The sequence below is a fragment of the Bos taurus genome, chromosome 24 (genome assembly GCF_002263795.3).
Source record: "Bos taurus isolate L1 Dominette 01449 registration number 42190680 breed Hereford chromosome 24, ARS-UCD2.0, whole genome shotgun sequence".
NCBI lineage: Eukaryota > Metazoa > Chordata > Mammalia > Artiodactyla > Bovidae > Bos > Bos taurus.
Genome location: NC_037351.1, coordinates 50,348,471 through 50,371,258, shown reverse-complemented (window position 1 = coordinate 50,371,258; position 22,788 = coordinate 50,348,471). Strand labels below are relative to the sequence as shown.

The 22,788-nt window shown below is 42.2% G+C and overlaps 1 protein-coding gene across 1 annotated transcript in view; it reads left to right on the top strand.

The window, feature by feature from the left end:
* MRO (maestro) overlaps positions 1-22,788 on the top strand; it is an 84,290-nt gene that overhangs the window by 31,728 nt on the left and 29,774 nt on the right. The window lies entirely within an intron of this gene.

Sequence of the window (22,788 nt, the reverse complement as noted above, 5' to 3'; positions counted from 1 at the left end):
AGTTCAGTTCAGTCGCTCAGTTGTGTCCGACTCTTTGCAACCCCATGAATCGCAGCATGCCAGGCCTCCCTGTCCATCACCAACTCCCGGAGTTCACTCAGACTCACGTCCATCGAGTCAGTGATGCCATCCAGTCATCTCATCCTCTGTCGTCCCCTTCTCCTCCTGCCCCCAAACCCTCCCAGCATCAGGGTCTTTTCCAATGAGTCAACTCTTCGCATGAGGTGGCAAAAGTACTGGAGTTTCAGCTTTAGCATCATTCCTTCCAAAGAAATCCCAGGGCTGATCTCCTTCAGAATGGACTGGTTGGATCTCCTTGCAGTCCAAGACGCTCTCAAGAGTCTTCTCCAACACCACAGTTCAAAAGCATCAATTCTTCAGTGCTCAGCTTTCTTCACAGTCCAACTCTTACATCCATATATGACCACTGGAAAAGCCACAGCCTTGACTAGACGGACCTTTGTTGGCAAAGTAATGTCTCTGCTTTTGAATATGCTATCTAGGTTGGTCATAACTTTTCTTCCAAGAAGTAAGCATCTTTTATAATTCCTAGACAGCATATTAAAAAGCAGAGACATTACTTTGCTGACAAAGGTCCATCTAATCAAAGCTATGGTTTTTCCAGTGGTCATGTATGGTTGTGAGAGTTGGACTATAAAGAAAGCTGAGTGCTGAAGAATTGATGCTTTTAGATTGTGGTGTTGGAGAAGAATCTTGAGTCTCTTGGACAGCAAGGAGATCCAACCAGTCCGTCCTAAAGGAAATCAGTCCTGAATATTCATTGGAAGGACTGATGCTGAAGCTGAAACTCCAATACTTTGGCCACCTCATGGGAAGAACTGACTCATTTGAAAAGACCCTGATTCTGGGAGGGATTGGGGGCATGAGGAGAAGGGGACGACAGAGGATGAGATGGCTGGATGGCATCACCGAGTCGAAGGACATGAGTTTGAGCAAGCTCCAGGAGTTGGCAATGGACAGGGAAGCCTGGTGTGCTGCAGTCCATGGGGTCACAAAGACTTGGACACAACTAGGTGACTGGACTGAACTGAACTGAACTGAAGCGTGTGCAGATGGGGCCTCTCTCTGTGTTAGACCGAATGCATACACTTAACCAAGTTTATGTTTCTCAGTCTCTTTTCAGAGCGCAGAAAGCAGATGTGGGATCTGTAACAGGGAAGCTGATGGTAAATAAGCGTTTTTCAGGGTTGTCTGTGGTTATGGTTCCATTCTTACTTTGGGAATCCGAGAACAGCCCAGTTGTCAACTGTCTGTTAGGATAACTGGTGGTGGTGCACCAGAAAGAATGCGAACACCCTCTGATGGATGGATGGGCCCAATTAACCTTACTTCTTGTTTTCTTTAATTGAAACATTGTTGACTTATAACATCATATTAGTTTCAGGTGTGAGCACAGTGATTCAGTATTTTTACAGTTTACTCTGTAAAAGAGGTTTACTCTCTTTAAACCTATCACAGTGGAGAAGGAAATGGCAACCCACTCCAGTATTCTTGCCTGGGAAATCCCATGGACAGAGGAGCCTGGCTGTCTACAGTCCATGGGGTCATGAAGAGAAGGACATGACTGAGTGACTGCATGACAAATTTTTTTTTTACTCTAAAAGATAATGTCATGTTTTTCAAAGGTGCTTTTGTAGCTGGAGGGGTGGTTTGATGAGGGGTGGTTTGATGCTTTTCAAATCTGAACATGTAACTCACCTCTCAGCTCCTCCTGGAACCCCATCCCTTCATCACATGCAGGTGTCCAGTCTGCCGGCGGCCACTGGGGCTGGAACACAGTCTCCACTGTCTCTGCTTATGCTGACGGACAGAATACATCCTCCTTTTTTTCTATATCAGCTGCAGGTTAGAAAAAAATGAGTTTCCAGAGGCTACTGTTAACAGGACCTCAATTATGGACTTTGCGAGGCAGTAATCTACTCATTATAGCCAAAAAAAAAAAAAGTGTATCACAAGATAATGGCTGTAATTCTCTGTTCTGTATTCTTGTTGCTTATCTATTTATATACAGTAGTTTATATCACTTAATCCCATACTCCTAATTTGCCTGTCCCTCGTTCTCTCTTCCCTTTGGTAACCACTAATTTTTTCCTCCATCTGTGAGCCTATTTTGCATATACAATTGTTTGTATTATTTTTTTAGATTCCACATGTAAGTGATATCATGCAGTATTTTATTTCACTAAGCTTAATAGTCTCAGATTTATCCATGTTGCTGCAAAGGCATTGTTTCATTTTTTATGGCTGAGTGATATTCCATTGTATACATGTTAGGTTGGTGCAAAAATAATTTCAGTTTTGCATTGTTTAAATTTCACATTTGATATTGGAATACATTCTTAAATAAATGTGGTTATGTTATACATCATTTTAATGCACATTTTTTGCTTTATGTTTTTTTGCTAATGAATTATTACTTGCTAATTCTTTTATATATATATATATATTAGACAATGGAAATGATGTTAGACAAAAAGAAAATTCAAGCGATTTTTTTTATTCAAGTTCAAAATGGGTCATAAAGCAGAGGAGACAAATCACAACATCAGCTATGCATTTGACCAAGGAACTGCTAAGAAATATACAGCGTGGTGGTGGTTCAAGACGTTTGGCAAAGGAGACGAGAGCCTTGAAGATGAGGAGTGCAGTGGCCAGCCATTGGAAGTTGACAATGACCAACTGGAAATAATCAATGAAGGTGGTCCTCTCACAACTACAGAGAAGTTGCTGAAGAACTCAACATCGACCGTCCTATGGTCATTTAGCATTTGAAACAAATTGGAAAGGTGAAAAATCTCCATAAGTAGGTGCTGCATGAGCTGGCCACAAATCAAAAATATTGTCATTTTGCAGTGTCATCCTCCCTTATTCTATGCAACAGCAACAGACCATTTCTGGACTGGATTGTTATGTGCAACAAAAAGCAGATTTTATATGACAACCAATGTCCACCAGCTCAGTGATTGGACCAAGAAGAAGCACCAAAGCACTTCCCAAAGCCAAGCTTATGCCAAAAGCAGTCACAGGCACTGTTTGATGGTCTGCTGTTGGCCTGATCCACTACAGCTTTCTGAATCCCAGCGAGACCATTACATCTGAGAAGTATACTCAGCAAATGGATGAGCTTCACCAAAAACTGCAAGGTCTGCAGCCAGTATTGGTCAACAGAAAGGGCCCAGTTCTTCTCCGTGACAATTCCCAACTGCACGTCACAAATCAATGTTTCAAAAATTGAACAAATTGGGCTACAAGGCTTGCTTCATCTGCCATATTTACCTAACCTCTTGCCAACTGACCACCACTTCTTCAAGCATCTCAACACCTTTTTGCAGGGAAAATACTTTCACATTTTCCACACAGAAAATACTTTCCAAGAGTTCATTGAATCCTGAGGCATGGATTTTTTTGCTACAGGAATAAACAAATTTATTTCTTATTGGCAAAATTTGCAGATGACATGATCCTCTACATAGAAAACCCTAAAGACTCCACCAGAAAATTACTAGAACTAATCAATGATTATCGTAAAGTTGCAGGTTATAAAATCAACACACAGAAATCCCTTGCATTCCTATACACTAATAATGAGAAAACAGAATGAGAAATTAAGGAAACAATTCCATTCACCATTGCAACTGAAAGAATAAAATACTTAGGAATATACCTACCTAAAGAAACTAAAGACCTATATATAGAAAACTATAAAACACTGGTGAAAGAAATCAAAGAGGACACTAATAGATGGAGAAATATACCATGTTCATGGATTGGAAGAATCAATATAGTGAAAATGAGTATACTACCCAAAGCAATTTATAGATTCAATGCAATCCCTATCAAGCTACCAACGGTATTCTTCACAGAGCTAGAACAAATAATTTCACAATTTGTATGGAAATACAAAAACCTCGAATAGCCAAAGCTATCTTGAGAAAGAAGAATGGAACTGGAGGAATCAACCTACCTGACTTCAGGCTCTACTACAAAGCCACAGTCATCAAGACAGTATGGTACTGGCACAAAGACAGAAATATAGATCAATGGAACAAAATAGAAAGCCCAGATATAAATCCACGCACATATGGACACCTTATCTTTGACAAAGGAGGCAAGAATATACAATGGAGAAAAGACAATCTCTTTAACAAGTGGTGCTGGGAAAACTGGTCAACCACTTGTAAAAGAATGAAACTAGACCACTTTCTAACACCATACACAAAAATAAACTCAAAATGGATTAAAGATCTAAACGTAAGACCACAAACTATAAAACTCCTAGAGGAGAACATAGGCAAAACACTCTCCGACATACATCATAGCAGGATCCTCTATGACCCACCTCCCAGAATATTGGAAATAAAAGCAAAAATAAACAAATGGGACCTAATTAAACTTAAAAGCTTCTGCACAACAAAGGAAACTATTAGCAAGGTGAAAAGACAGCCTTCAGAAAAATAATAGCAAATGAAGCAACTGACAAACAACTAATCTCAAAAATATACAAGCAACTCCTACACCTCAATTCCAGAAAAATAAATGACCCAATCAAAAAATGGGCCAAAGAACTAAATAGACATTTCTCCAAAGAAGACATACAGATGGCTAACAAACACATGAAAAGATGCTCAACATCACTCATTATCAGAGAAATGCAAATCAAAACCACTATGAGATACCATTTCACGCCAGTCAGAATGGCTGCGATCCAAAAGTCTACAAGCAATAAATGCTGGAGAGGGTGTGGAGAAAAGGGAACCCTCTTACACTGTTGGTGGGAATGCAAACTAGTACAGCCACTATGGAGAACAGTGTGGAGATTCCTCAAAAAACTGGAAATAGAACTGCCTTATGATCCAGCAATCCCACTGCTGGGCATACACAGTGAGGAAACCAGAATTGAAAGAGACACCTGTACCCCAATGTTCATCGCAGCACTGTTTACAATAGCCAGGACATGGAAGCAACCTAGATGTCCATCAGCAGATGAATGGATAAGAAAGCTGTGGTACATATACACAATGGAGTATTACTCAGCCATTAAAAAGAATTCATTTGAATAAGTTCTAATGAGATGGATGGAACTGGAGCCTATTATACAGAGTGAAGTAAGCCAGAAAGAAAAACACCAATACAGTATACTAACACATATATATGGAATTTAGAAAGATGGTAACCATAACCCTGTATACAAGACAGCAAAAGAGACACTGATGTATAGAACAGTCTTATGGACTCTGTGGGAGAAGGAGAGGGTGGGAAGATTTGGGAGAATGGCATTGAAACATGTGTACTATCATGTATGAAACGAGTCGCCAGTCCAGGTTTGTTGCACGATATTGGATGCTTGGGGCTGGTGCACTGGGACGACCCAGAGGGATGGTATGGGGAGGGAGGAGGGAGGAGGGTTCAGGATGGGGAACACATGTATACCTGTGGTGGATTCATTTTGATATTTGGCAAAACCAATACAATATTGTAAAGTTTAAAAATAAAATAAAATTAAATTTAAAAAAATGTGTTGATTGTAATGGCTCCTATTTTGATTAATAAAGTGTGTTTGAGCCTAGTTATAATGATTTCAAATTCAGGTTCGAAACCATAATTACTTTTGCGCCAGTGTAATACCACATCTTTATCCATTCATCTGTTGATAGGCATTTGGGTTGCTTCTGTACCTTGGCTATTGTAAATAGTGAGGCTATAAACATTGGGGTGGAATATGTCTTTTGGTTCTTCTATTTAATACATCTTCCAATGCCAAAATTTTATATTTTATATTTATAGATGATGAAATGGTGGATTTACTTGTACCCTTATGTGTAGATGGGGAAGGTGGATTTAATACATTCTAGGTCACACAGAGGAAAAGAAATGATGTCAGGATGACAACAGATATCAGTCTGTGACTAAGTTTTCCTTAGTCTGTGGTGAAATGAGACAAATAAAGAGGTTGCAATGAGTTTTTAAAAATAAAATAAATGTTTTAAACATAAGGTTTATCTTTTATCCAGAGACTAAATTTTTGGCTTTAAAATGTCTTCTTAAAATGATATGATGGTAATGATTGGCAGCATGGTTGTGCTCAAAATTAAAAAAAACTTCCTTCCTTATCAAAATAAATAGTTTCCAACCCTCTGAATATTCCATAGAAATATACTGGAGATACAGGAGTTTACTGGCCTGTGTGCTCTTAAAACTAAATGCTCAAACTAATTAACTTACTAATTTATGGAGCAGAAGATGGTTGTCTAGCATATGAAATCAAATAACATCAAAATTGAAGGGAACACAGAGATCATCCGGTTTGTACAAACTCATTTTAGATAAGGAATCTGAGGTCTAGAAATGTTAAGTGATCTCCCCAGTGATGTGTTCTTTTATTTTTATATTTTCAAGTGGTGCTATTTATAATATATCTGACTTGTGTGAAAGGGTATGTGATCAAACAAAACAGTGTTCTGTGGTCAGACAGGGTATTCACCACAGCCTTGAATTCTGTGCAGTAAATGAAGAGGGTTTCTGGACCCAGTTCCATCCAGAGTCCTTGGAGATTTCCCCACACCAGCGAGCAAGTCGTGGACAGCAGCGGGGTGTCCTGCAATTCAACTCAGTTCTGACACTGTCTTACCTGGAGATAGAATAACATTCCACAGGTAAAGGGCTCAGTCCCACAAGCTTGCCCCCTACTTCAGGAGCCAGGAGCAAGTCCAAGTTGTTACCTGTGTTTCTGACTGATAGGCCATATAATCAGAGGTTCCCACACCCCCGTCCTGGGGTTCCATTAATTTGCCAGAATGGTTCACAAAACTCAGAGAAACATTTTACTTGCTAGAGTGCCAGTTTATTATAAAAGGATATTAAAGGACATGAATCAACAGCCAGATGAAGAAATACATAAGGAGAAGTCCTGAACAAATGAGCTTCTGTGATGGATGTGTTTAGGGTCTGGCTCAGGGGACAGAGAAGTTTTCTGGTTCCCCAACATGAAAGCTCCCCCCAAAACAATCAAGAAGCTGTCCTTTTTGGGGTTTTATGGAGACTTCATTGCATTATCATGATTGACTAAATCATTGACTAAAGGCAACTGATTCAACCTCTGACCCCTCCATGTTCCCCAGAAATGAGAAACATGGAGTGGAGATGGGGGTGGTACTGAAAGTTCCAACCCTCTAAATGCATGGTCAGTTTTCCTGGCAGCCAGTCCCATGCTTGAGTGGGATCTAAATGTCAACTTCCCTGAAGTATTTCCAGGAGCAGAAGACAAGAGACCAAATATCCCATTGCTCTTATTGCTCAGGAAATTCCAAGGGTTTGGGGAGCTGTGGATGAAGACCAAACATATATTATTCCTATAAATCACCACATTGCAGTCAACTTTAAGAAATATTTGACATCAATTCTTCTGAGCCTATACTACCATTTAAAAGTACTCATGAAATAATTGTGTTTTATTGTTCTGCACTCAAGAGAAGGATTGCAAGCGCTTACAAGACCAGGCAAAGTACTGACCTGTCAAAATGCCCTTCCTGTGCTTTCTCACCGGTATAAACGCAAAACATCCACACTACTCATTAACTCTCTGTCCCAGTAATTATGGTCAAATGGGTGGTATGACCTACTCTGTGGACTTCAAGGTTTGTTGGTGGTTCGTTTGGCTGGAATTTTCTCCCTGCCTACTCTGTGTTACAATGGGGGATCGTTAAGACCACCCTTGCCATCCAAGAGTAGCAAGTCTAGCGGAGGAATCTTGTTTGTGAAGGACTTCAAAAACCTGGTAGGGGATTACAGGCTGAAGTTGGAGGTGCCAGGGGGCCACCATTGTATGTGTTTGTGCTGAGGAATGACTCAATGAAGATGGCATTACAGGGGTTCTGGTATGGATGTACCAAGCGGATTAGATGGGGAGGAGCTTGGGGCAAGACGTGAGCAGCATGTAGTTACTGAGGACCTGCCCTGACTGAGGACCAAAGAAGGGAGGATGTGAGACTTTTCAAGGAAATAATGCTTGGAAATTGATGACTAAAGGGATTATGGCCACAAAAGAAAGAAAAGTGGGTCAAAGGTACTTCTTTTGGAATTTTAAGTGATTAAGAAATAGCATTACAACAAAGCTAGGGGTGTTGGGAAAGAAACCTTTTCCCTAAGTTGAAGGGAAGAAACTCTGGGTCCTTGTAATTCTTCTTGTTGACCTGGATCTGTCTGTACATTCAGGGTCCTATATTTCAATGAATTCATATGAAAGTCAATTAATGCTGCTAATGGTAACTTATTTTATTACTAATAGATAATTACATTATAGAGAAGCAAACACGTAATCTGCATGTAAGTTCTGGATTATCCTTTTTGATTACATCTCAAAAATTGATAAGCTCTCTTTGTTTTGGCTGAGGGAGAGGTATATGGCTGGGCAGAGTTTGTATACCTTTGTAGAATCCTGGTCTTTTTCTACATTGAGGCTGGTGCACATTTCCAGTTCTATTCTTGGACCTGAAGAGCTAGAAATCTGGATGTGGACCGGCTTGTCACACTAAAAGGGGCATGAATTGAAACAGGAGTATATCAGCAACTTTGACCATGCTCTGACTTTTGATTCAAAATTTATGGGACTTCCCTGGTGGTCCAGTGATTGGGACCCCGAGCTTCCACTGTGGCGGGCTTTGATCCCTGGTAGGGGAACTAAAGTCTTGCTTGCCACATGGTCATAAAAAAAAAAAAGTGTTATTGGGCCAGAGATCAAATTTTAGGTCTGAAATATCTTTACACTGCAAAGCAAAATCCAAGCAAGTGTCTATAAGCCTAGCTCACTGATAAGAATTCGGCCCTAGCCTAGTTTGGCCATCAAACCAGAGCTGATTCTGGGTTTATTAAGCTATTTTGCAATCTGGTACCTACCCCACCCCACTGTGGACAGAGTACTGTGGACAGAGTATATAAACTTGTCTCCTACCATGCTTTCTTTTATAGAGACCCCATCACCCCAGAATAATTTTACTTATTTGTTCGTTTTATAAAACAGTAGTGTACTAGGTGGGAATCTTTAAACTGCACGTCTTTGAAGATAATGCTTGAAGCCTATGGGGCTAGAAGTTTGATGGGGCTGCTAAGTGCAGTGCTTGAAGTCACTTTAGTAAGGAAAAGTGACAAAAAGTCTAAAGAAACTAGCATCTTAGGGATGCACATCATTAGAAAGGAAATCCCCCTTCCTTGTATTTTGTTTTTCAACCAAAAAACTGTGTAACCCATGACATAATTTATTGTGGCATTTCCCATCGTCCTTTCTAAAGAATGTAAAGAAAACTAAATGGCTGCCTTTTCCAAGTGGGGATATTGTGGCAGCACTTCTGAACAATTAATATCATGTGTTTTTGTTTTTTTTTTTTTGCTGACATCCATGTTATGAACTAAACCCTAGGTGTGTGGGTAGCTCGTGCTTCAGACTTGGATGGCTCTTTACTCTCTGAGAAGGGCACTTTGTACCTGCTTCTAAGAGGGGATAAACAAGATGCTTAAGCAAAAGACTGTAACACCCTGATGAACATGAGTACAAGAAGCAGATATCTAGCTCCACAATCATACAGCTGGGATAGCCGTGGGATTTACTGACAGATGGAAAAATTCTTGGGAATATCAGTTCTCACTTTGGCACTTAGAAAAATGAGTATGACTGAACAGGTGGCTGTCTATCAGTATCTCAAATTCCTCCCTGGGAGGAAGCCCTGTGGTTTTCCTCAGCTAGATTCTAGCCCTGGACTAATCTCCAGGCCTCCATTTCCTTAATTATGAATAGAGCTTTAGATCCTTCCTTTACTGGGGGTGCTGAATGGGGAGCAATTATTAATGGGTATGGGAATTCTTTCGGGGGTGATAAAACTGGTCTATATTTGATTACGGTGATGGTTGTGAAACCAAACAGGACCCCATGGAGCCTTCCCAGATACAAAAGTGCCTCTGTTTCTCGTTTGTAGGAAAAAGGTTTTAGTTTCCCAGTACTTCCCTGAGTTCCAAAGAGCAGGCACGTCTGTTACTAATTAGGAAAGTGAGGGAACACAGAGACCAAAGAAAAGCAGTTAGGCAAAAAAGGAAATGACAATCATTTGGCAATGAAATAGAGTCCTAGTTCCACCTTGAGGGATATACATAGCAATATGATACATATCCTTGTGCTGTTCTGCAGATACTAAGACCCCCCCCCACCACCCACCCAAGTGGAGAATGGTGACTATTTACCGATCAGAAGCACGTAGACACCAGACCAAAGTGGAAGAAAAAGGTTATCTTTTTTCCTTGAAGAACCTCACTACCAACCCATCAAAAGGAAGTCCATGAGCTGCAACCTTCACTCCAAATGCTGCCTTTAAAAACCCCTCCCTGGGGACTTCCCTGGCAGTCCAGTGACTAAGACTCTGAGCTCGCAGTGCAGGGGGCCTAGGTTCAATCCCCGGTCAGGGAACTAGATTCCGCATGCTGCAACCAAGACCTGGTGCAGCCAAATAAATTAATTAATTAAAAAAAAAACTCTCCCTGAAATTTATCTCAGGGTGTCTGGGCTTTTTGGTGCCCTACAAATAAACGCTGTACTCTCCTTCACTACAATCCAGTGTCAGCTCATTGACTTTGCTGTGCAGCAGGGGAGTGGACCAGAGTTCAGTTGTACAACTCTGTGAATATGTTAAAAAAAAAAAAAAACAAATATTGAATTATACACTTTCAGTGAGTGAACTGAATTGTTGCTGAATGCAAATTCGTGTGTCAGATGCACCATGAGGCCAGGCAAACCAAAATTGTTCAAGTTTGGAGAAGAGAAAGGTTTATCTCAGGGCCAAGCCTGGAGAATGGGTAGCTCATGCTCAGAAAGTTCAAACACCCTGATGGTTTTCCAGGAAGAGTTTTATAGGCAAAATATTCAGGGAGGGCTACAGGGCATGTGAATTTTTCTGATTGGTTGGTCCTGAAGTAACAGAGTGGGACTTTAGGAATCCCAACCATCAGCCCTCTGTTGGTCTGAGGTCTCAGCATGTGGTTACCATCCTCCACCAAGTAAGGGTGGGGGCCTCAGTTCCTGTGGAAGAACTTGGAGATGTGTTGTATGTTGCTTGAGGAGGAACTAGGACTCTGCTTTGTTGTTCGGTCACTTAGTCATGTCTGACTCTGTAACCCCATGGACTGCAGCATGCCAGGCTTCCCTGTCCTTCACCATCTCATGGGGCTTGCTCAAACTCATGTCCACTGAGTCGGTGATGCCATCCAACCATCTCACCCTCTGCCATCCCCTTCTCCTCCTGCCTTCGATCTTTCCCAGCAGCAGGGTCTTTTCCAATGAGTCGGCTGTTTGCATCAGGTGGCCAAAGCACTGGAGCTTCAACTTCAGCATCAGTCCTTCCGATGAATATTCAGGGTTGATTTCCCTTAGGATGGACTGGTTGGATGTCCTTGCAGGCCAGGGGACTCTCAGGAGTCTTCTCCAGCACCACAGTTCAGAGGACTCTGCTTTACTGCTGCACTACTGTTTTCTTGACGACTCTTCCTTTCTTTCTGCATCCCCTCAGTTCCCTGGTTAACAACTGTTTAAATCTGCTTTTTGGTACTCAGGGAAGGTCTAGGAGGCTGAAGCCTTTTCTTTACCAACGAGAAACAGGGGACACAGAAAGTCTTTTTGTACCAGGAGGGCCCCACAGGGTCCTGCCCAGTTTCAAAATGGTACCATTACAGGCTGAATTATGGCCCCCTTAAAAGCCATTTGTTGAGATCTTAACCCTCAGCCCTTCATAATGTGACTATATTTGGAGAGAGGGTCTTTAAAGAAGTTCATTTAAAAAGAGGTTACTAGGATGAAGCCTAGTCCAATATGACCGGTGTCTATTTAAGAAGAAGAAATTAAGGCACAGACACACAGAGTAAAGACCATATGGAGATCCAGGGAGAAGACAGTCATCTGCAAGCCAAGGAGAGCAGCCTCAGAAAAAAATCAACCCTGCTACACCTTAATCTTAGACTTGTACCCTCCAGATTTGTGAGGAAGTAATCCCTATTCCTTAAGCCACCCAGTTTGTGGTATTTTTGTCATGGCTGCCTACAAAGGTTACTTTTAAGTGTCAACTTGGCAGGACAGCCAGTGCCCATATATTTCAGTTCAGTTCAGTTCAGTTCTGTCACTCAGTCGTGTCCGACTCTTTGCGACCCCATGAATTGCAGCACATAGGCCTCCCTGTCCATCACCAACTCCCGGAGTTCACTCAGACTCACGTCCATCGAGTCAGTGATGCCATCCAGCCATCTCATCCTCTGTCGTCCCCTTCTCCTCCTGCCCCCAATCCCTCCCAGCATCAGGGTCTTTTCCAATGAGTCAACTCTTCGCATGAGGTGGCCAAAGTACTGGAGTTTCAGCTTTAGCATCATTCCTTTCAAAGAAATCCCAGGGCTGATCTCCTTCAGAATGGACTGGTTGGATCTCCTTGCAGTCCAAAGGACTCTCAAGCGTATTCTCCAACACCACAGTTTAAAAGCATCAATTCTTCAGTGCTCAGTTTTCTTCACAGTCCAACTTTCACATCCATACATGACCACAGGAAAAACCATAGCCTTGACTAGACAGACCTTTGTTGACAAAGTAATGTCTCTGCTTTTCAATATGCTATCTAGGTTGGTCATAACTTTCCTTCCAAGGAGCAAGTGTCTTTTAATTTCATGGCTGCAGTCACCATCTGCAGTGATTTTGGAGCCCAAGAAAATAAAATCATTTGGTCAAACATTATTTTGGACTTTTCTGTCAAAGTGTTTTTGAATGAGATGAATATTTGAATGGTGGACTTTGAGTAAAGCTGTTTACCCTCCCTAATGTGGGTGAGTCTCATCCAGTCAATCAAAGCATTAATAGAACAAAAGACTGACCTTCCTGAGCAAGGAGTTCTGCCAGAAGACTGCATTTGGGCTGCAGTTCTTCCCCAGGTCTCCAGCCTGCCGGCCTGCCCTGTCAATTTTGGACTTGCACCTCCACAATCGTGTGAGACCATTCCTTAAAATTAATCAACAAATCTCTCTCTTTCTGTCTCTCTCTCACACACACAAACACACACATGCGCGCACACACACACACCCTTTACTGTTTCACTGGAGAACCCTAACTGATATCTTGTCCTAGCAAACTAATACAAGAATACAATTAGTAATACAAACTAATGCTAATACAACAATGTAATGAATTGTAGTTCAATAAGGTTGTGTAAAAAAAATACCTAAAATATTAATAATAATTTATTGGTAGAATTTGGAGTGTTTTAGTTTTATTTTTAGTTTAACTTTTCCAGACTTATGATTTTTTGTGATTGTGTGTTATTTGTGTAATGATAATTTAACAAAAGATTTCCATTCAGCAGAAAGTTCAGAAGCAAGGTCAGATAACACAGAACCCAGAGGACATGGGAATATAGTGGGATGCATGGTAATACCACTTATCGTGAAGATTTAGATGAAGCACGAATCAGATTACATCTCCTACAGTGAGAAAATCTCAGCATACAACACAATTCGCTTATGAAAGAGATACTAAGCTTGTTCGGGAAGATGGGGAGTAAATGAATTTCGTTTTCCTATCAACTGTATTTTTCTGCCTTTTCAGTGATTTATTCAGTCAGCTAGCAAGCTTTTGCTGGGCACCAGCTACGTCCAAGGACCTCACTAAATACCAGAGATTGAAAGGCAAACAAAACAGGCTCGCTCCAATTAAGATGTTTACACTATGGTGGGGGAGATAATATGGTACAACGTGATAAGGGCTCCTATAGGGTAAGAATTGTTTGTTCGCATGGGACAGAGTGTCAGCCTGCGAGAGAAGGAGAAGAGAGGGGTTTTTGTAAATCCTCAGCACAATCGTACAAGTTTATTATGACTCCATTTTGTAGATGAATGCACTGACACGCGGGGCTTCCCTGAAGACTCAGCAGTAAAACAATCCGCCTGCAATGCAGGAGAGGCAGGAGACACGGGTTCGATCCCTGGGTCAAGAAGATTCCCTGGAGGAGGAAATGACAACCCGCTCCAGTGTTCTTGCCTGAAAAAATCCGATGGAAAGAGGAGACTGGAAGGCTATATAGTCCATGGTGTTGCGAAGAGTTGGACATGACTGAGCAACTATGCACGCATGCACACTGAGGCTCAGAGAGGTTAGATGATTCACCCAAATGTCTCAGGAAGTAAAAGACGGGGATGTGAGCACAGTCCGACCCTGAAGTCCATGTTCTTTCCACTGTATGATGTGCTGTGTCTCTGGTTTTGGCATGTGTACAAGCAAACAAGTAGGATACACTGAAATACAGTAAATTTAATTTCTACTTTGAAGTAAGGACACATGTCTATGAACTCCCTATCATTTGTCTTAGTCTGAATTACCTTGTCCTACTCTTTCACCAGTTCTCATAATTGCTAATAACTGTAACAACAACAATGAACATTTATTGTTTCCTATTGTAATTGAAAGTGTGGTCTGGCTGCGCAGCTGTTCAAAAGCCAAAGCGGGACAAGGTTAGCGGAAAGGAAAGTCTGCTTTATTTTGGATGCTGGCAAACGGGGAAGGCCATCCTGTCCAAAGGCTGAGTCCCCACAACCGACGATCAGTGGCTAGAGCGTTTGTAGACAGACGGAGAGGCCTACAAGCAGAGATAGCTCAGTCAGCTCTGACAGTCATCTCGAAATTGGTCATCAGCTGTCTGCCCAGCGTCATCTCGATTGTTTTACATACAGTTAATCTTCATTTCAGGGTCGGTGTGCTTCCATTTCTTGAGGCCAGTCCTCAGAACTGTGGCAGCTTATATCATCTGCAATCGGCCGTCGCATAGTTCACTTCTCCCTGTGCTGGTTTCTGGATCTATCAGACAGCTCACAGGATATGGCTCAAAATATTATCTATAGCCCTTGAGAAGGAACTCAAGGTCCTTGACTATGCTTAATGACTAAACTATTATTATTTGGTCTCCTTTGACTGTTTTCCTTTGTTTCTGCATGTTCTCACTTCCTTGATTAAACTTATTTATTGGCTAAAGCTTTTCACAGTCTGTGAAGGGCAGGCAGAGGACATGGGGGCCAAGGACCACAGGCCCCTACTCTGTTTACCTATGTGCCAGATACTATACTCGGTACTTAAGATAGGTTCTTTTAATCTATCCTCATAACAACCTAATATGGTAGGTTGTGGGATTATCCCTATTTTATAGAGAGAGAAACTGAGGCTTAGAGGGTTAAGTGATGTTAAGTGGCAAAGCTGGGATTTGACCCCAGATCTAGATTTAGCCATTTTGCTGCTGTGCCAAAAACCAGACAAATGGCAGATTTAAAACTCCTTGCTGGTTGCTTGCTTTTTTAAACTAGAAGATTCTGGAATGCAATTGATCTTCCAGATCACACAGGAGTGAGCAAGAATTTCTCTTCAGTTTCTGAGGAGGAGCCCCTTAAGGGAGTTTCAGCATTCATTTTTATGTTGCTCCATTCATTAGCTGTCTACGTTGGAAAGCTGGGACTCTGCGTTGCTCTAAGACACAGACAAGGCTGCTGTGATGTTTGAATTTGGGAAAAGTGAAACTATTAGTTGCTCAGTCGTGTCCAGCTCTTTGCGGCCCCATAGGCGGTAGCCTGCCAGGCTCCTCTGTCCATGGAATTCTCCCAGCACGAATACTGGAGTGGGTAGCCATCCCCTTCTCCAGGAGATCTTCCCTACCTAGGGATCGAACTCAGGTCTCCTGCATTGCAGGCAGATTCTTTACCACTGAGCCACCAGGGAAAACAGAGGGCACAAAAATGGACCCTTTTGCAGATTCTATCTGGGTAGTAGGCTCTGGTGTTCTATCTCAGTGGAGCCACGTCTATGCTCCCCACAAAAGAAGGTTTGGCGCTTAGATGGGAGAAACATGCCTGACCTTCAGGGGTGGGAACAGGGAACGCGATAAGCCCCTGCTCCAGGAAGCGCTGGAACATGGGCTGCGGCAGCAGCTGTGAAACCTCAGAGCTCTGGTCCTGCTGAAGGGCACTCTGTTTTGCTGTAGGGATGGCAAGGGGGCCTCTGCGATCCTCCCCCGCCACCTCCCCAAGTTGCTCAGATTATCTGTGGACCATCACAGTCCGATGCCCTCCACCGGGCTGCAAGCAGGTCAGAGGCTGAGTCTTATTGACTGCATTCATCACCAGACACCCCTGCCACAACTCCCCTCCCCCCAGTCTCCTCCCAACACCCCATTCCACTCCTCTGGACCCGCAGGCAGAGAACTGAAGAATTTGTAGGATGATCTAGCCCACACAGCAGGGAGACAGAAGCACAGAAGGGCAGATGGGACGGTGCAGGCCCCTGCAGGCTTGGCCCAGATCTGCAAGCTGGGTACAGCCTGTGACCGTCGTGGGCACTGGGAGTTCTGGATAGTGGTGGCTCCGCCCACCGAGGGACAGGGAGGTTGTGGCTCGCAGGAAGAGCGACGCCTATGGTGGCAATGCCGGTGGGGGTGGGCAGTCATCATAGCCAGAAAAAATCAGCACTCAGCCTCATGGCATGAAAGACCAAGGACCACAGGGTCCTGCTCTGTTTATCTATGTGCCAGATACTATACTCGGTCCTTAAGATAGGTTCTTTTAATCTATTCTCATCTATGCTACCTGAGACAGGGACAGGTACCTGAGACAGCATCTATGCTAGGGGGCCAGGAACGTGTGCTGAGCGGCTCAAATTGGCTGTTAGGCAACAGTTTGGGCCAGCACAGGACAGATTAGGATCTGAAAGCTCTGTTTGCTTATGACCCAGGGGCTTCCCTGGTGGCTCAGATGGCAAACTGTCTGCCTGTAATGCGGAAGACCCGGGTTCGATCCCAGGGTCCGGAATATCTCCTGGAGAAGGGGATATTCTCCTTCTCCAGTAGTAGCTATTCTCCAACCCACTCCAGTACTCTTGCCTGGAAAATTCCATGGATGGAGGAACCTGGTAGGCTACAGTCCTTGGGGTCACAAAGAGTTGGACATGACTGAGCGACTTTACTTTCTTTCTTTCTCAGGCGCTTCCTGCTTTGTAGGATCTGTTTTGGACATGATTTAGAGACCTTAGGGTCTATTTTATACCAGCCAGATTAAAGGTTATCAAGCAGTCCTGGTAAACAGAATGATTTATTCTTAAAAAAAAAAGAGCATTTACTGAAGCTGATTAACCTTTGAAAGCCTGCTCTCATCCTTCATTTTCACAAAATTTAAATGAGGGGTTGCAATGGTCAATGTCATATACACATACAGACATAGTGTTTGTTGAGTAAATCCACAAACACACGTACAAATCAGGTCGATTCAACAAATATTTGCTAGTTGGTTATAAGTGCCTTTATGATGATTAGAGTCTAGATTAGAGTCTAGTGGCTTAATTTTCTCCCTGTGACACAGTAAGAAATACATTTTATGTTGTGGCCACACACACACACAAAAGTGGGAATAAAAAGTTTCACCAGTTTTTATCTTACTTGATGAAATGCATCCTGATATTTTCTATTTTGCTTTCTTCTATCCTACTTCTTTCTATAAAAGCTGATTAAGACCCACTGAACTGATTTCATGACCTGTTAATGAGTCACAATCTGCAGGTTAAAAATACTAGTTGATATAAGAAGTCACGGAATTTTAAATTTCATCCATATTTAGCTAAAAGTTGAGGGGATGAATTCAGAAGCTGGAGATCACAAGCAGCTGGCCGCTCAGTTGCTAGCGCTGTGTACTGCTGTACATCAGGAGAGCCAAGTGACCGGAGGGAAAAAAGGGAGTGATTTCCCATTGACCTTGAAGGAAACTGGGAATTCAAATTTGCCCTTTGGTTATCTTCCTATGAACCAGAGATCGTCAAGATAGGCAAAGACAAATGAATCTATCATCACTGAAAACACAAAGAGTTTCCCCAACTAATAGGACTTTATTAAAGAGCTTATGACAGGGACTTCCCTGGCGATCCTGTGGCTAAGAGTGCTGGATGAGTACAGGGGGCCCAGGTTTGATGCCTGGTTAGGGAACAAGATCTCTTATGCTTCAACTAAAAAAATCCTGTGTGCTTCAACTAAGACACGATACAACCAAAAAAAAAAAAGGAGTTTTGACATATGCCATTGTTAATTAAGGGAAGACACATCTGAGGAATCCTTGAAGATACAATCAACTCAGAAAATGCTAGTTCTGGAAAAGGTCTCTGATGTTAATGACTCAGATTCTTAAATTCTGACTCTATTTCATCAGGAACTGATGACTCTGCCCTTTCTGTCCTCCACCCTTATAATTCTCTGGTAGACGTATGACACCCAATTTCTTATATGTTATTGGCTTATAAATCTGTCTCTTCTACATTATAAACTGCTTGTAGACCAAAAACATGGTTTCTTCTCCATTTTTATATTCCCAGAATGAGACACAAAAAAAGAGCTTTGTCAATGTTTGTAGAAAGATTAAATGATACTGGTTCAAATTGGTTTGAACGGTATTAACAGGAAAAGTACAGAGAGCTAACTTATCCAGGAAAAAAAAAGCCGCAAAAAAGAAAAAGTAGACTTTATGAAAATGATTTTATTTATTTAAAAAAAACTTATCAAGTATAGCTGATTTACAATGCTATGTTAATTTTTACTATACAGCAAAATGACTCAATTATTTATATATATATGTATATATATACATATATATATATATCCTTTTTCTATTCTTTTCCATTATGGTTTACCACACGGTATTGAATATAATTCCCTGTGCTCTATAGCAGGACCTCGTTGTTTATCCATCCTGTATATAATAGTTTGCATCTACTAATCCCAAACTCCCAGTCCTTCCCTCCCCATCCCACTTCCCCCTTGGCAATCACAGGTCTGTTCTCTTTATCTGTGAGTCTGCTTCTGTTTCATAGATATGTTTGGTAGTTATAGTTTTAACTTTTTGAGGACCCTCCATACTTTTTGGTAGCCCTTAAGTCAAAATTTTCAAGCAGATAAAAATCGAGAATTCTTCATTCCTCTTTCCTTTAAAACAATCAACTTCCAATTAACTAATTTAAAAATCTCCTTGATTTCAGAAACACATATTCTGAGGTTTATTTACCCTCTGGCTACAATGTTCCCATGTTTCAGAGCACGTCTCCTGAATGTGCCCTGGGGCTTCCATATTTGGAACTGCTCCTAGTTGACAAAGCCTATATTGATGGCAGTTGTAAAGTCATCGTGGGTTAGAGACACCCTGCTCTGTTCCACATTCAGCAAGTGGTGCTTCTTTTGAGTTTTGCGTCCTTAAGGTGGAAGAGGATTGATGCCTGGATGTGGAGGGAGGAAAAACAGATCACAGAGACCTTTAGCGAAGATCTTCCAAGAAAGATACGCGTTTCCATTCAGTATTCTGAATTTGCTGGCCTAAACTATATTAGCAAAATTAAACTGCATTATATAGTCACCACATGAAGACAAACGGCTCCTCCACCAGGCCCTTGGTGTGCGGCAACAGCAAGAAGATGGAAGGACTACTCTCGAGGCCAGTGATTGGGCAGATTCAGGATGGATTTCACAAAAGCTTGGGTGGGATCAATACCGAAATAATTGTGACAGATCAAATGCCACGGGACAGAGCCAATGCCATTGGTAAAAACTATGCTAAGGCCCAGCCCACTAACTCCTCCAGCACACCATCTCTTTTTTAAATTTTTATTTTATATTGGAGTACAGCTGATTAATAATGTGACAGTTCCAGGCGGACAGCAAAGGGACTCAGCCATACATATGCATGTATCCATTATTCCCCAAACTCCTCTCCCATTCAGGCTGCCACATAACATTCAACCGAGTTCCCTCTGCTATACAGTAGGTCTATGTTCGTTATCCACTTTAAACATAGCGCATGAAGGGCACCATCTTGAGAAGCACTCTAACTCATGTGCTTAGATGACCATCTGTGCTATGTGCGTAGTGTTTCCTACAATGAGGGAGTGGTGTGCCTTAGCAATACATAGAAAACGCTGCTTATAAAATTGGCTGCATCCAGTTCTATTCCACAACACATTTTCATCACCAGGAAAGAGAAGATCTTGCGATTGTTGCCCAGTTTGAAGAGGCTCACCAGGGTGATTCTTTATTAGAAGCCATTCAATAGTAGCCCCTAGACCTTCACCCAGTAGCCATCTCTTACACCATAAATAGAAAGCCTATTTTGTCCTAACCAATTTACTCCCTCCCTGCCCCACAGAGGAAATTAGTGCTGAACAAAATGTTTGTTTACTTAATCTGTTGTTGCATTTAATTAGCCGTTAGGGGAAAAAAACACATTTTTTATTTTCTAGCAAGCTAACTTCTTACAATTCCTATTTTGCTTCTGTAGAATTAAATTCAAGAGCTGGGAATGCCTTAGATCAATGTTTGCTTTTGTTAAAAAGAAAGCCTAAAAATGTGCTGAAGATTGTAAAGAATCAGATAAATAAAGGAATCATTTGCTAAAACTCTGGTCTACAGGACTGACCCCCTAAATCCTTATGTTGAAACTTAGTTCCCAGTGTGATGGTATTTGGAGGTCTGGCCTTTGCAAGGTGACCAGGTCGAGAGAGCAGAACCCTCAGGAAAGGGGTTGGTGCCCTTACACAGGAGAACTGAGAGAGAACTTGCTTCTGTGTGAAAACACAGCAAGAAGACAGCCAGCCGTCTGCCAACCAGGAGGCCAGCCCTCACCAGCCACTGCCGCCGGCACCTTGGGCTTCACTGCCTCCTGTGAACTCTGAGAACCGTGAGAAGTACAGGTGTCTGTTGTTAAGCCACCCGGTCAGTGGTATCTGTTATAGCAGCCTGAGTGGACTAAGACACACACCCGTGTAAAGCACTGCACTGGGTCCCGAAGGTTTGGAGTGAGGTCTGCAAAGACTGGAACACAAGCCTTGCTTTCCACGGGCACCCGACCCCAGGTTGGGGAGACAGGTTCCTAGGTAATAATTTGGATACAAATAGGCTGGTGTTAGTCTTGTAATAACCTATAATGAAAAAAATCTGAAAAAGAATATTCTTTTTCAGATTCTGTATATATATATATATATATACTATACATATACTACATATATTTACTATATACTATATAGATGGTATGTGTATGTGCTAAGTTGCTTCAGTTGTGTCCGACTCTTTGTGACAGAGAAGACTTGTGGGCTATAGTCCATAGGATTCTCCAGGCAAGAATACTGGAGTGGGTTGCCATGCCCTCCTCCAGGGGATCTTCCCAACCCAGGGACTGAACCTCTCTCCTGTCTTCTGTCTCCTGCATTGGCAGTTTGGGTTCTTTACCACTAGCGCCACCTGGAAAGCCTATATATATAGTATAGAACTCAGATCTTGCAAGCTGTGGCATGGCCAAAAAGAACCCCAAACAAACAAAACCGTATACTTCAATTAAAAATAAAAATTTTTTTCAGGGAAAAGGAAAGACTTATTACTTACAAAAAGACTGAAGCTGGAAAAGATTGAAGGCAAAAAGAGAAGGGGGTGGCAGAAGATGAGATGGTTAGATAGCATCATCGACCCAATGGACACGAACGTGAGCAAACTCCAGGAGATGGTGAAGGACACGCAAGCCTGGCGTGCTGCAGTCCACGGGGGCACAAGAGTCAGACACGACTGAGTAACTGAACAACAAGTAAGGAGAAGACCAAGGTCTGTCCCAAGGCAGTATCTCAAAAAAAATTAAAATTACTTTTTAAAAAGTTGGCTGGTGATAAAGGCCATTGCAGGAATGCAAGTGCGTGGGGAGAAGCTGACCAGGCTCTTAGGCCTGGGAAGGACGTTCAAGGTGGGGACTGAACAAGGCCTGGAAGAAGTGGTTAAACGAAGGATGGTTACCGGGAGGGTAACCTGGGCGTGATAAATAGACACCGAGTGTAAACACTTGGGGGGAGTGACTGAGATAAGCGTGAGTGTGTCAGTGAACTGAGAGAAGGGCAGCAGACAGGAGGAAAAGGCCACATGGGGAGCTCGGGCAGCCAGGGGATGCCGTCTGCCTTCGCTCACCCCTGCCAGTGAGCGGCTCCTAGAATTTTGTCCTACTGTGTAAGTTGGCCTTACTTCAGTCCTGGCCCGAAATGCACAGGAAAAATCATCCTCATGGACGTTGGATGGAAGAGCCCGTAGCCTGCCAGCCTGTGACCTCTTAGGGGGTGGGGATCATGTCTTTTTCTTTATATATTTATCTTCATCTTCCCTATACCCTCGTGTTGAGCAGAGAGCCTGGCACAGAGGAGACTCTCAATAAATGTTTATTGAATGAACAAATATTTGTTTAATGACACAGTCGGGGGACACCCGGGGCAGATGTGGCCAGCAAATAAATACTGGGCTCTAAATAACGTCTCCGAACAGAAATTCAGCGAAGTAGAAAGAGTATTTGTTACGTTAATGGGTTGAGGGAAGACCTTGCCCTGGAGTTCAGTATTTAAAACTTACTTTCTAACGTGTAGAATGTGTGTAACTTGTAATCAAAATTGAGGTCTGATACCCTTAACACCGGAACAAATGCATGATTCACGATACAAAACTCCCAAGTAGAAAATGTTCTGTAAAAGTTATCACATTCAGTGTGCCCTCCTCCTACATCCCGGAGAGACTTTTAAAAGAAATACAAATAGTTCTTTCTTAAAAAAAAAAAAAAGAAATGTCACTTCATCGTTAGAGTTGGGGTTGCTATGTTACTTAATGATATTCAATGTCACTTCTGCTCATCCAAAAACAATCATTCTTTTCCTTCTCTCTCTTTTTCTTTTTG